General features: G+C 32.9%; 1 long non-coding RNA gene across 8 annotated transcripts in view; it reads right to left on the minus strand.

Moving 5' to 3' along the window:
• Positions 1–16,382, minus strand: part of LOC102151347 — a 115,403-nt gene that overhangs the window by 16,921 nt on the left and 82,100 nt on the right. The gene's annotated exons all lie outside the window — the stretch shown is intronic.

The following is a 16,382-nucleotide window of genomic DNA, read 5'->3' on the forward strand; positions in this document are numbered from 1 at the left end:
ACAAGGAAAGCCTAAGAAACTGTCACATCCAGAGAAGCCTAAGTAATTTTAAGTGTTGAGTAGATGTGTTGTGGTAACCTGCAAGGTATCTCAGAACAGAAAAAGAACATTAGGTAAAAACCAAGGCAAACTGAATAAAGTATGAATTTAGTTCTTCACAAGTTGTTCTCATTATCCAGAACTCTCTTTCCCATCATCCCACGGCTTACTCTCTTACTTTGTTCAAATCTTGTTCAAATGTTACCTATTCCATGAAGCCTACCCTGATCACTGTATTTAAATTGTAATCTGGTCCCTCCAACAATTTCAGACTACTTTAACCTTAATACTGTGTAACAAACTATATACTATACTTATTTATTATGTTTATTTTCGATCACTACTCCTCAACATCTTTCCTCTCAATCAAATTATAAGTTCAACAAGTGAAAGATATATAGGGCTGTTTTGTTTATAGATCTATTTTAAATACAGAACAATGACTAGATAGAGTAGGTGTTTAATACATATTTGTTGAATAAATGAATAGATTGCCAAACAGATGGTATAAGAAAAAAACACACATAGAACTAGTCCAGAATTTTTTTTTTCTTAAGTAGTCTTCATGCTGAATATGCGGCCTGAACTCATTCATGACCCTGAGATCAAGAGTTGCATGCTCTACCTACTCAGCCAGCCAAGTGACCCTATTTCAAAAAATTTTAAAACATCACTATGGTTTGACAGTTTGTCTCCCCAAAATTCGTATGTTGAAATCCTAAACTTCAAAGTAATGATATTAGTGGATGGGGCCTTTGGGAGATACTTAAGTTATGAGGACAGAACCCTCATGAATGGAATTAGTGCCTTATAAAAGAGGTTCCAGAGAGACCTGTAGCCCCTTCCATCATGTGAGGATTCAGAGAGAAGGTGCAAGCCATGAATCAAGAAAAGGGACTTCACCAGAATGTGACCATTCTGGCATTATGATCTTGGACTTCCCAGCATCCCAAACTGTGAGGAATAAATTTCCGTTGTTTACAAACTATCCAGTTTGTATTTTGTTATAGCAGCCTGAATAGACTAAGACAAATATCAAATACAGTAAAGAAGATTCTAAAAAATTCAAGACCAAAAGAGAAAAACAACTACCAGAGAACAAGAACTAGATTAACATTAGATTAACTCCATGAAGAGCCACCTAGAGCATAAGACTACAGTGAGGAAATATGTTAACTATTAAATGAAGAGACCCTTGAAACCACAATTTCACATTCTGCAAAGTGTCAGTCAAATGAGAAGATAAATAAAAATATTTTCAGACATTTAAATTCTTTGAAAATTTGCCATTTGAAAAGAACATTTAAAATGGTTTCTGAGGAACTGTACCAATAAGAAGAGAAAAAAATATCTAAGAAATGCTGCAATACTTAGGGAAAGGTAGTAATAGTGATAAAAATATAATTGGGAAATCTGTCACTATCTAAAACAAACAAAAACAATTATGAAGAAAAGGAAAGAAGGAAAAAAGGAAGGAAGGAAAGAAAGGGAGGGAAGAAGGAAGGAAAGAAGGGAAGATGGAAAAGAGGGAGGAAGGAAAAGACAAAAGGAATTTCAAATAACCCAGAATTAAAATTCCAAATGATACTAACATTATTGAAGTGGGAGGGGGTTCATAGAATCCTGAAACATACCAAAAATATTTTATCATTCTTGTTTTCCTAGATGCAGATATAAACATAAATATAATAATAGCAAAGAAAAAAAAGGAGAAAAGAAATTTTGTAGAAGAGGGACAAACTGAAATGAAAAGTAAACAAGTCAGAAATAAGTCCAAAATATCTGCAATCACAATCAGCATAAGTAAATGCACTAAACTTATCCGTTACAAAATAGGAACTGTGGATGGCTGTTAAATTTCCAGCAACAGGACGCCTGGGTGGCTCAGTGGTTTGAGTGTCTATTTCAGCTTAGGTCACAATCCTGGGATTCTGGGATCCAGCTTCACATCTGGTTTCCTGCTCAGTGGGGCATCTGTTTCTCTCTCTCCCTCTGCACCTCCCCCTGCAGTTCTCTCTCTCTGTCAAATAATTAAATAAAATCTTAAAAAAAATTTCCAGCTACAGTTCAGTTAGAAGAGACTCAAGTGACACTTAAGGACATAAAAGCTAAAAGTAAGAAAACCGAAGGTAGGTACACACTATTCAAAACAAATCTGGTATAATCATCTAATTATCAGACAAATTCAATTTTAAGGGAAAACCTAATATTATAGATGTGATTGCTTCATGAAAATGAAAATTTCAGTTTATTAAAAATTATAATAACTATAAGTATACTGTACCTAATAAAAATCTCAGAATTTATAAAATCAAAATTAATAGACTTATGAGGAGAAATTGGCAAATTTGCCAATCAGGGGACAAGACTAAAACACAGCTTTTTAAAGGAAAAGTAGTTACCTCAGGATTATGGAATAGGTATCATATAGACAATATTATTTGACTGCAACATAATCAAGGTAGCAGTTAATAAAAATACAAATAAAAGTGTCTTCATATTTGGAAATGGAAAGAGCATACTTTCTAAGTAACTCTTCAAAGATAACAGAATGAAAACTGCATGATCATGAAAAAACTATATGGCAAAATTTGAAGCTACAGCAAGAACAGTATTTAAATACTGTTTATCGCAAATAATTACAAAATAAACTAACAAATGCCAATAATTAATAAACTAAACATACAAAGTAGATAGAAAAATTATTAAAGATAAAAGCAAATATTGGTGAAACAGAAGTGAGTCTCAAAAAGTGAAATTTTGGTTGTTCAAAAAGATAAACCACAAGCCTCTATCAAAACTGATAAAGGTGAAGAGAGAAAAAATATATATAAATAACATTTTGAATAATATGGAGAAGATATTAGAAATAAAACAAATATTAAAGATGTAATAAAAATATCAATACATTTATGAGATTAATTTTAAAACTTAGTTACATTGGATAAATTATTTAAAAACGTAACTTACCAAAACTGAGTCCAAAATAAAAGAATAATGAAGACTCTATTGAAACCATAGCTTAAAATCATCCTATAAGAAAATAATAGTCTCAAATGATTTACAAGTGAGTTCAACCAAATTTTCATGAAACAGATCATTACAATCTAGTGGAAACTCTTCTAGGCAATGGAAAAAAAGAGAATATATTTCATACCTGTAAAATCTTAATGCAAAATTTAACAAAGAAAATTGTAGGTTCTTCTCATGAATACCATGAGAAGTATTCTCATGAATACTATAGGTAAAAAAGCTCTAAATCAAGTAGTATATTTGAGTTGCATCTATGAGAATCATACATGACCAGGTAGGATTTCTTCTAGTAATGTAAGGATGGGTTAACATCTTATATGTAAATATCTAACATAGGAATAATATATAATAATATATAGTACTAATATATAAATGACATTGCTGATTATTTCAATAGAAAGAAAAAATTCATAGAAATTTAATAAAGTAAATTTAATAAAATTTAGCATGAATTAATAATAAAAACTGTTACTAAACTTGAGGAACAAAGCTGGAGGTATCACAATCCCACATTTCAAGATATGCAACAAAGCTATAGTAATCAAAACAAAATGGTACTGGCACCAAAATAGACACATAGAGAAATGGGACAGAATAGAGCCCAGAAATAAACCCATGCACATATGGTCAATCAATCTACGACAAAGGAGACAAGAATATACAATGAGGAAAAGAATACCTTCAATAAGTGGTGTTGGAAAAACAGGACAGCTAAATGCAAAAGTTTGAAACTGGACCATTTTCTTACACCATGCATAAAAATAAAGTCAAAATGGAATAAATACATAGAGATGAGACCTGAAACCATAAAATTCCTTAAAGAAAACACAGGCAATAATCTGTTCTGTTAGACACTGGCCTTAGCAACCTATTTATGGAAATGTATCTGCAGGCAAGAGAAACAAAAGAAAAAATAAATTGTTAGTACTACATGAAAATAAAAAGGTTTTGCACAGCAAAGGAAACCATTAACAAACCAAAAAGGCAATCAAGTGAGTGGGAGAAGATATTTGCAAATTATATATATCTAAGAAGGAGCTAATATCCAAGATATATAAAGATTTTAAACAAGTCAAGCCCAAAAACATCCAATTAAAAATGGGCAGAAAATCTGAATAGATATTTTCCAAAGAAGACAGACACATGAAAAGATGTTCAACATCACTCATCACCAGGGAAATGTTAACAACGGAATATCAACTCACATCAGTCAGAATGGCTAAGTAACAAAAAGATAAGAAATAACAAATATCGGTGAGGATGTGGAGGAAAGGGAACATTTGTCCATTGTTGGTGGGAATGTAAATTGGTATAGCCCCTTGAAAAATAGCATGAAGTGTCCTCAAAAAATTAAAAATAGAGGTACCATATGATCTAATAATTCCACTACTGGGTATCTACTACTCAAAACAAAAACATTAATTTGAAAAGATATATGCACCCTTATGTTTATTGCAGCATTATTTACAATTGCTAAAATATGGAAGCAACCCAAGTGCCTATTGATAGATGAATGAAAAGAAGATGTGGTATATGTATACAATGGTTTATTATTACTACTTAAGCATGAAAATAAATGAAAACTTGCCTTTTGTGACACTGATGGACCAAGAGGATATTATGCTAAGTGAAATATCTCAGAGAAAGATAAATATTATATAATTCCACTTACATGAGGAATCTAAAAACAAAACAGATGAACAAACAAATAAAAAACAGACTCTAAAATACAGAGAACAAACTGGTGGTTGTCAGAGGGGAGGTGGATGGAGGAATGGGCAAAATAGGTGAGGCACACTAAGAGGTACAAACTTCCAGTTATAAAATACATAAATCACAAAGATGAAAAGAATAGCATAGGGAATATAGTCATAACAATGTAATCACATTGTATGCTGACAGATTGCAACTATCCTTTTCATGGTGAACACTGAGTAATGTATATAATTACTAAATCATTAAGTTGTATACCTAAAACTAACATAACATTGTGAACTATACTTCAATGATAAACATTTTTTAAACTCTTAAAAAAATAAAATATAAATAAAAATAAAATTACCAGTCTCAGAAAGAAAATAATTAAAAAAATAAAACTACAATTTTGATTCAGAAGACTTAAAATTAACAACTTTATCACAGGACCATAACTTTGCTATTAATAGAGTGGTCCACAGTCTAGGATCTATAGCATCAACATGACCCAGGAGCTTGTAAGATTTTCAGAATTTCTGGGACCACCAGGACCTGTATTTGGTTGGTTTGTGTGCACATTGCCGTTAGAGAAGTCCTGGTCTAGAATAGATTTTCTTGCCTTCTCACTGTTGACAGTTGGGGCTGGATAGTTACTAGTGTTGAGTGCTGTCCTGTACATTTTTATTTTTAAAGAAAACTCTAAATGAACTTGAATTTACTCAAGAAGAGGAATATCTCAATAAATGTATGTTATTGTCAGGCTTATCCAACATTCATGAATGTTAACTATATTATTAAAAATTTAAATGTAGCCATGCATGGCTCAGGGATGATAGTGTACCACAAATCATATTTATTATTAAACTAATTCTAAATATCTGATATATACATTTTCAAAATAAAGGGAGTGTGGAGGCCAATGCTCTTTCCACCGAACTTTTTCAATGAGAAAATAGGGTAAGAGTGGCGGAGAGATGTTCTTCAAAACAGATAATAAAAACAAAAGTAAATACAAGGAAAGCTTCCTAATCATTGACATAAAATTATAGAATCAAAAATATGTCAGTTGTTCAATACAGTAAGATGTGCTCTGTAGATGTAATATTATTAGTGGTATATCTAAATTTTCTAACGAATCTGGCCTTCACTGAATTCAACTACAAAGAAAAAAATGGGACAATTTTACTGTGTGACATGATGGGATATCTCCTACTGAAAGGCAACATCTATATTATTTAATACACTTTGTAAAGAACCTAACCCTCATGGTGGCACTTAAAAAGATATTTTGTTGCTTATGCCTTTAATAAATGGAACTCTAATCATATTCTCAAGCTGTAACAAAATGACATCCTGGCAGAGAAAAACCCATAACAAGTGTTTTTCTTTTCCTTCTTAAGGAGTCATATTTTACACACATCCTACTGAAAATGCAGTCTTAGTTGTCAAGATTTTTCTGTGCATAAAAGCCCATCTTTGTTTTAAGACTGAAACAAACCCTTGTGCTCACTGAAACTAGATTCCAACCACAAACTTCTCCATAATTGACTTCCTGTAAGGACCACCTATTAAAGTTCATGAATCTTATCCTAAGTCTGGATTCACTAGAAATGACTGGATTCACTAGAAATGACTATATCATTTTGTTGATTATACTGAAGTGGTCAGAGGACAAATTAAATCAGAACCAGAGGAAAAAAATAATGTGAAATAAAACATTTGCTCTTCTTTCTCATTAGTTTTCATGAATCTTTTTAATTCTTCTCTAATTTCCTGGTTGACCCTTTCATCTTTTAGCAGGATGTTCTCCAATAAAAATAAATAAATAAGGGATCCCTGGGTGGCACAGCGGTTTGGCGCCTGCCTTTGGCCCAGGGCGCGATCCTGGAGATCCAGGATCGAATCCCACGTTGGGCTCCCGGTGCATGGAGCCTGCTTCTCCCTCTGCCTGTGTCTCTACCTCTCTCTCTCTCTCTCTCTCTCTGTGACTATCATAAATAAAAAAAATTTTTTTAAATTAAAAAAAATAAATAAATAAAAATAAAAAATTAAAAAAAATTTGCTCTAAAAACTTTCTTCAGAAAACTGTATGTCTATACTGGATTTTCTTCATTAATATTCCAGAAATGACCACTTTTGGCTTTTTCTCCTGTCATTTTCTGATACTGAAAATCTTTTTTTGCTGTTGCTTTTTAATATTTTATTTATTTATTCATGAAAGACACACAGAGTGAGGCAGAGACATAGGCAGAGCAAGAAGTAGGGTCCTGAGGGGAGCCTGATGCGGGGACTTGACCTGAACCAAAGGCAGATGTTCAACCACTGAGCCACCGGCACCCCATGCTGAAAATCTTAAATTTTATTTACCACAATAGCCATTTCATCAGGATTTCTAAAAAAACTGACAGTCTAAACTGAAGCTCAGATATATGTAAGGAAGAAAAAGAATTTTTGATGCCACAAGGGGAAAGGCACTAGAAAGATTTCTCTAAACACTTCAATTTTTTAATTTTTTCCTGATTGAATATTACTAACTATAATCTGTTTCATTCTACATTACATATGATTTGAGTACTATCAAGTACATTTGTAGCCTAGGATTTAGGGGACGTTTTATCATCTTGGGTTTGTTGGTCTTTGGAGAAAATCTTATAAGCAAGAATAGTCCATGGCATTCTTATAGTTTGACCATGCTGATCAATAAAGGTATTCTCAAAATCTCCAAAAGCAATAATGTATTTTTTCAAGTCACAGTGTAAATCAAACTTTTCCTAAGATACTGTAAACAACAAAAGCTTTAAACAAAACTGCAGTTTTTCTTGCAACTTTCCTTGCTGCTAAGACTAGTCAATGAGATCCAAAGTGCTTTAATTTAACATGATATTCAAATATTGCTAAGGTGAGCAGGGCACATCAGAATATTCCAAAACTAGGCATCATATATTGAAAATGATATAGAACTTAAACAGTGGATAGAGAATAATTTTTAGGAATAAAAGGAAGTCTGTAGACTCAGCAATCATCTGAAAAAATTAACAAAAGATAGATAACTAAGATTATTGGGAAACATAAACTTGAACATCATGCATTTTATAACTGTTAACATTGCGCATAGCTATAATACAGTATCAAAACCAGGAAACTGACAGGGTTGCATAAACCATAAAACTTATTCATATTTTACCAGCTGTATATGCAGTTGTGTATGCCTGTGTGTGTAGCTGTCTAGAATTTTATCACATACGTAGCTTCATATAATCACCACAACTTTCAGTAATTTAAATGGGTTCTCCCCCTGCTTTCCAGACTTCACGATTTCTGATCATAAAACAGCTGTTGATCTTACTGAGGTTTTGTATGTGATAAGCCACACTTCTCTGGCTGCTTTCAATACTCTACCTTTATTTTTGGCTTTCAACAGTTTATGATGTCTTTAGGGGAGGATAATTTTGAGATTGTTCTACTGGAGTTCATAGAGCTTTTTGCATGTGCAGATGAATTTTGTTCATCAAATTTGGAAAATGATCAACCATGATATTCAAATATTCTTTTTGAATCTTTTTCTCTCTTCTTCTGGGACTCCCACTATACTTTTGTTGGTATGCTTGATGGTGCACATGTCTTTGAGTCTCTGATCTTTTTCTTTATTCATTTATCTTCCTGTTCCCCAGACTAAATAATCCCAATTGCTTTATCTTCTATTTCACTGATTCTTTCCTCTGTTCAAATCTTTTTTGGGCATCTCCAGTAACTTTTTCATTTCAGCTATACTTTCATCCACATCATCTATTTGTTTTTTAAATATATATCTACCTCTTTATTGATATTCTCTATTTGGGGAGACATCGTTATACTTTCCTTTGGTTCTTTGATAGCTCATTTATAGTCTTCGTCTAGTGAGTTGAACATGCGGGCTTCCTTAGGGACAGTTTGTATTGACCACTTTTCTCCCCTGTGTATGGGCCATACTTTCTTGTTTCTTTGTATATCTTGTAATTTTTTTGATGGCAAAAAATAAACATTTTCAATAAAATGTGACAAATCAGGAAATGAGCTTGTTGGTTTTCAAGGCTATTATAGAACTGGAGAGGGAGAGAAAAGGATGGAAATTGGGCAAAATGAAATGCCACTAATTTGATACCAAGGTTCACTCTTCCTGAATAAATTCTCCACAGATAGTTGTTAACCTTGTTAATATTCAGAATTTGGAAAATTTTTTGTTGATGTTTTTTGCAAATGTCCTGTTGCTTTTGTGGAGGAAGGGATTTGTACAGGATTTCACTCTGTTATTCCTCAATCTGTCACCTCCAATTACTAAAATTTTATTGAGCATTTTTACATATATTTTAATAAGAGATATTGATTTATGGTTTGGTTTGTATGCATGCAGGTCCATTCACATATGCACAGTATCTTTTGTTGCCAAGGCAATACTTGCCTTATAAAATTGGAAGTTAGAAAGTGTTTCCTCCAGTTCCATTTTCTGGAAGATGTTGCATAATATGTTAATAATTCTTTGAACGTTTGCTAAAATTTTCCATTAAAACCACTTGGGCCTATATATTTCTTGTCAATAGCTTTAAATTATAAATTCAACATCCTTAATAGTTATAAAACTATTCAGGTTTTCAATTAATCTTGGCTGAGATTTGGTAGTTTGTGGTTTTTGAGGAATTGGTCTATTTCTTATAAACTGTCAAATTTATAAGCAAAAAGTTATTTGTAATATTCCCTTATCTTTTTAATGGCTATAGGATTTGTTCTGCTATCCTGTTTCATTTCTGACATAGCTACTTGTGTTTTCTTTCATCTTAGGTGTGGAAATAAAACTTTCCTAGATTTTTCAGTGTTCTTCCAAAAGGAATTAGCCTTCTGATATGTTTTGCATTTTATAACAATGATATTTGTATCCATTTGCCTTCTTAATTACAGTGATCAGTGAGTATAAAAAAATGTCTTTTGTTTTATGGAGAAAGCCAATGGACTAGATTATTAGGTTAAGTTCCACAGTGTAAGAAATTCTGTAACCTATCCCGTTCAGTATTTACATTTCAAGGAGGAATGAGGTTGGAAACAGAAACATCTATAGTTCTGAGACAAATGGGATTAATTGACTTCGGAAAATATTTTAATTTACATACCAAAGAGCTGTAGTAAGAAGGGACACTCCAAAGGGAGGTGGACAGCTTTCTCCTTTCCCTGTATTAAGCAATTAAAAAAAAAAAAATCACTCTGCCTTTTCTCCCTGTGGAAGTATCCAGCTAATCAAGTAAGACAATTTACCTGACTCTTATCACATTGACCTAAGGATAAACACTACAGTAAAGAATCAGGAATGGTGAGAAAAACAAAAAAGGCTTATTATTTGCTAAAGGTGTTTAATAAAAACTCTCTGACCCGAAACTCTCCATGTGCATACATTCAGGATAAAATAAATGAAGATGAATATTAAAAACCCAACATTTATCTTTGTGAATCTTTGTAGAGATTTATCAGTCACTGACTTATTTTTTGAGAACTAGCTTTAGATTTCATTAAAGTTCTCTGTCATTTTCCTGTTTTCAATGTTCTTTATTTTTATAATTATCTTTTTAATGTTTTTCCTTCTTCTTGTTTTGCTTTTTCTTTTCTTTTTCTAGCTTGTTAAAGCAAGAAATTATTGATTTGAAATCTTTCCAATGTTTTAATGTAAGCATTTGGTGTTATAAATTTCCCTTTCAGCACTGCTTTAGCTGCAGCCCACAAATTTTAATATGCGTGTATTAATCACAGTTGAATCAATCAGTTCAATTTCAGGTGTAAAATATAACGATTCAACAATCCCATACATTGCTCATTGCTTTTTCTTTTTCTTTTTTTTTTTTTAAAGATTTTATTTATTTATTTATGAGCGACACAGAGAGAGGCAGAGACATAGGAAGAGGGAGAAGCAGGCTCCCTGCAGGGAGCCAGATGTGGGATTTGATCCCAGGATCCTGGGATCACAACCCGAGCTGAAGGCTGTTGTTCAACTGCTGAGCCATTCATGCGTCCCTCTCAGTGCTTATCAAGATAAATTTACTCTTAGTCTCCTTTTTCTATTTCATGTATCGCCCCAACCTTCTCCCTTCTGGCAACAACCAGTTGGTTGTCTGTATTTAAGTCTTGTTTTTGCTTGTCCCTTTTTTTCCATTCTTTGTTTCATGTATTTTACTTCTTAAATTCCACATATGAGTGAAATCATATAGTATTCATCTTCCTCTGACTGCCTTATATCACTTAGTATCATAACCTCTAGGTCCATCCATGGTACGGCAAATGCAAGATCTCATTCTTTTTTATGGCTGATATTAATTCCATCATATATGTAACACATCTTCTTTATCCATTCATTTATGGATGGACACAGGTTGCTTCCATATTTTGGCTCTTGTAAGTAATGTTGCAATAAATGTAGGAGGGCATATGTCTTTTTGAATTAGTGTTTTCATCTTCTTTGAGTAAATACCCAGTAGTAGAATTACTGGATCATATGGTAATTCTATTTTTAATGTTTTAAGGAACCTCCATATTATTTTCCACAGTGGCTGCACCAATTTATATTTCCACCAACAATGCATGAGAGTTCCTTTTTCTCCACATCTTTGCCAACCTTTATATCTTGTCTCTCTTTTTTAAAGATTTATTTATATATTTCAGTGAGAGAGAGAGAGAGAGAGCAAAGGGTGGAAGGCAAAAGAAGAGGGAGAGAGAAATCAAGCAAACTCTGCTGAGGAGGGAGCCTGATGTATGCCTTGATTTCATGACCCTGAGATCAGACCTGAGCTGAAACCAAGAATCAAACACTTAATGGACCATGCCACCCAGACACCCCTTTTGTCTTTTTGAGACTAGTTAGCTATTCTGACAGATGTAAGGTGATATCTCACTGTGGTTTTATTTGCATTTCCCTGATGATTAGTGATGTTGAGTATCTTTTCAAATGTCTGTTGGCCATCTGCATGACTTCTTTGGAAAAACATCTGTTCAGGTCCTCTGCCCATTTTTTAAATTGGATTGTTTGTTTTTTGATGTTAGGTTTTTTGAGGTTTTTTCTATATTTCAAATATTAAACTCTTGTTGGATATATCATTTGCAAATATCTTTTCCCATTTAGTAGATTGCCTTTTTGTTTTGTTGATGGTTTCCTTCACTGTGCAGAAGCTTTCTACTTTAATGTAGTCCTAATAGATTAATTTTTTTGTTTCTCTTGCTAGAGGAGATATATATAGAAAATATATTTTGCATGTTTCTTTAGTGTTAGATTTCCTGTTTGACACATAGATTATTTAAAACAGTGTTGCTTACTTTCAAGTGTATGGAGATTTTTCTGTTGTCTTTATCATTGATTTCTAAGTTGATTCTATTATCACTAGAAAACTTATTCTCTTTGATTTCAGTTCCTTTAAATATGTTAAATTTGTTTTATGGCCCAGGATTTGGATTGTAGTGAAAGTTCCATTGGCACCTCAATTTAATTTTTGTTTGGTGTAGTGTTCTATAACTGTTGATGGTATCCTATTGATGGTGTTTTTTTTTTTTAAGATTTTATTTATATACTCATGAAAGACACACAGAGAGAGAGGCAGAGACATAGGCAGAGAGAGAAGCAGGCTCCACACAGAGAGCCCGATGCAGGACTTGATCCCAGGACTCCAGGATCATGCCCTGGGTCTAAGCCAGGAGCTCAACTGCTGAGCCACCCAAGTGTCCCATTGATGGTGTTATTCAATTATCTATAGCCCAGTTGATTTACTATTATTTCTCTGGTTTCCCAACTATAGTTGTGGATTTCTTAATCTTTCAGATCTATGTTTTTGCTTCAGGTGTCTTAAAGCTCTACAGTTTGGAGCATACTAATTAGGAATGCCATATATACTTTATCTCATATTAATGTAGTTACTCTTACTTTTTTATTTTTTAAATTAATGTTTGAGGGACACTTGGGTGGCTCAGCGGTTGTCATTCTTCAAGTCCAAAAGTCCCTAACTTGTCCATATTCTTCTTTCAAGCTTTCCAGTTGGAATTGTCCTCCAAAGTATAACCTTGCCAGAGGCTGATGAAGTGACTAGTCTAAGATTATTGACTAGGGCAGCCGGGGTGGCTCAGTGGTTTAGCGCCGCCTTCAGCCCAGGGTGTGATCCTGGAGACCTGGGATCGAGTCCCACATCAGGCTCCCTGCATGGAGCCTGCTTCTCCCTCTGCCTGTGTCTCTGTGTCTCTGCCTCTGTCTCTCATGAATAAATAAATAAAATCTTTAAAAAAATAAGATTATTGACTAAACCACTCCCATCTAGGTTTTCCTATCTTATGGCTTAGCAACCTCACATACATACTTTGAGATCTTTAAATAGATTGCATTTGATTCTTTTAATGAAAACATTAATAGATCTGGTAGATTGCTGTGATATCTCTATTAACAAAATTAATCTTTTTTGTGGCCTCTTATGTACTCTGTAGTGATTACAGAGGGTGTCAAAGAAGTGAACATGTTTGTTACTAAGTACAAATGTATATGTTTGTTAATATTTGATACCTTCATCCAAAATAACCAGAATATAAGGCTCCACCTTTTAAGATAAGTTTAAAGATGTATGTGTTTTATAATTAACAAAGTTCTGGCCTCTTTTCAAATTTTTTACACAGGAAAACAAGACTTTAAGTTATGAATACCAAGAGAGGATATGTGGTGCTATCTGGAATGACACAGCTCCCTGGCCAGGCAGTATTTAACTACCCACTTTAAAACGTTTATAGTTTCAAGACAGGCATCATTATGTGAAGGTACTGGCATGGAATTAAAAAATATTTACTTTCATGCCTCAAGAATTACTGCATTTCAAATGTGCCCTGCTGCTAATGAATTAAAATTAGCTAATGTTGAAAGTTAACATAGAAAACAAAACAAAAAAATCTTTATATTTTCTTAATATTATTATTGTAACTCTTTCAGGCTATCTTATTATTTTTGGAAGTTTATTTTGAAGAGACTATCTTTGAACAATAATATTACTGAATACTTTATATGTGCTTTTTGCACTTAGAAAGCAAATGGGCACATAAGTAAGGGATTTAATGAAACATGTTTTTAAATATTTTAAATGGCCACTGTAAGTCCTTTTAGTTTTTAGTAATAATTTAGCTAGGTTTTCAGGAAGTAAGCCAAGACTTAATAGTAAAAGGGTCTGACTAAACTATTCCTTCAGCTTTTGAAATCCACCCTGAAATAACATTAAGTAGCTTTAAAGGTTCAAGTAATGAGGCATTAACAAGCCAAATTCATGAGAAATAAAATGGAATGTTTCAAAATGGTAGATATTTTAAACTGAAGATGTAAAGAATGAAATACACTCAGTGAATTTATCTTTTATAAGTTTTCTTAATGTTTAGTTGATGTAGAATAAATTCTACACATTTAACTTGTCCAATGTGACAAATTTGCATATACATATACATCCCATGAAACCACTGCTGCAAAGTATTGAATATTTTCATCAACTCCAAAAGTTCCCTCATGTCTTGTAATTTCTCATTCCCCCATAAAAAAATTCTTTTGGCTATTGTAGGTCCTTTCGATTCCCAGGTGATTTTAGAATCAATTTGTCAATTTCTACTAAAACAAAACAAAAGGGATCCCTGGGTGGCGCAGCGGTTTGGCGCCTGCCTTTGGCCCAGGGCGCGATCCTGGAGACCCAGGATCGAATCCCACATCGGGCTCCCGGTGCATGGAGCCTGCTTCTCCCTCTGCCTGTGTCTCTGCCTCTCTCTCTCTCTCTGTGACTATCATAAATAAATAAAAATTTAAAAAAAACAAAACAAAACAAAACAAAACAAAACAAAAGCCTATTGGGATTAAGTTGAATTTATAATTAATTTGGAAGGAACTGACATGGTGATAACTCTGTGTTGTACATCTGTGGATGTGGTATATCTGTTTATTTAGAACTTTAAATCTCTCGCCAGTACTTTCAATTTTAAGTGTGTATGTCTCAAATCTTTTGTCAGATTTATCTGTAAGTATATCATAATATGATGCTATTGTAAATGGTGTTCTTTATTTTAATTTTAATTTCAAATTGTTCATTGCTAATACATAGAAATACAATCTCAGAAAACTGATGGTAGGGAGGAAGTTACTTCTTCAAAGTCACATGTAGAATGTGGCAGAGCTAGGATGACAACTCAGTTTCTGAGTGTTCTTTCCATCACATTTCACATTTTCACAAAGCAAAGCATGGTTAAGTGGAGAAGTCAGGTTATGAAGTAAAATTACCTAGGTTTCAGTTCCATTTCCAATACAGTGAACTCATTTAAATAATCATGGGCAAATTATCTTGGAAATTAAACTTCCTCACTTGAAACACAGGGATAATGACCCCTTCCTTATTCATAAGATAATGGTTAGAATGAATTGAAACTATGAAAATAAACGAGAGGGAGGTGGGCAGGGGAATTAGGTAACTGGGTGACAAGCACTGAGGAGGGCACTTGATGGGATGAGCACTGGGTGTTATACTATATTTTGGCAAGTCAAACTTCAAGAAAAAATAAAAAAAGAATAAATAAATATATGTGATCAGAAAAATAAATAAATAAATAAAAACAAATAACCAGCCTGGAGGTGTAAAGCACTATGAAAAATTATGCATTGCCATTATTCTTTCCTCTTCGTTTTACTTTTTCCCTAAAAAGTAATTAATAGTCCACTGAAAAAAATTAGAATTACGATAAAATTAAGATTATGGTGTTTGAGGATACCCCAAAGCATTTTTGACTGCCTTGGAAATGCTATACCTTCCTTTAATTTAAATCTTAATTGACCTTATTCTTATGTGAATTACCTATAAAGTCCCAAAATAGAAGGTTATCATTGGCCTTTATTTTTGTCCATATGTTGAGTTCATGATCTTCTATAAAATTTTTGGTTTATGAGAACAATAGTTTATGAAATAATAATAATCAGAAGAAATGAAGCTTGATCATTGCAAATATTTTTGTAACTATAAAATTTAGATACACAATGAAAACATTTATAACGGAAGTAAATATGTAAACATCTACATTCCAGCCATATTCGATATGGGCCTGTTAGAAGTTTTAATTTTCCCAAGGTCAGTTTGAGTTAACAAACAGCAATTATTTTAGTTTTTGAATAACTAATTTAGGAACAATAACAGGAAATTTCAAGTCCCAGTACTTTCCTTAAATCACCAGAAATGAAACCAGCAAAAGGTTAACTTCAAAAAAGTATTCATGTGTTTTCGACCTTAGGCTGATTCAAACTAAATTTTTTTCCTAAAAAATTAAACAAACATACTAAGGTGGATGCTTGTTTTTAAAAATGCCAATGCAAATATGTGCCTCAATAAGTGATATATCAAATAATAAGCCTTCTCTGAATTTGTTTTGGACCTAACAATTGTCCTGCAATGCATTTTAAAAATGCTTATTTATAGCTTTCAGACTTTGTGGTTCTCATTTGGAGGTAAATAAAACTGTTTTTGTGTTTGTTTACCAACTATATTTCAACTTTAATTTGTTCACCTGGAATGGCTCTAATATTTATTACAATGTCTTTATTTCACATGAAAATTCTT

The sequence above is a fragment of the Canis lupus genome, chromosome 32, assembly GCF_011100685.1.
Source record: "Canis lupus familiaris isolate Mischka breed German Shepherd chromosome 32, alternate assembly UU_Cfam_GSD_1.0, whole genome shotgun sequence".
NCBI lineage: Eukaryota > Metazoa > Chordata > Mammalia > Carnivora > Canidae > Canis > Canis lupus.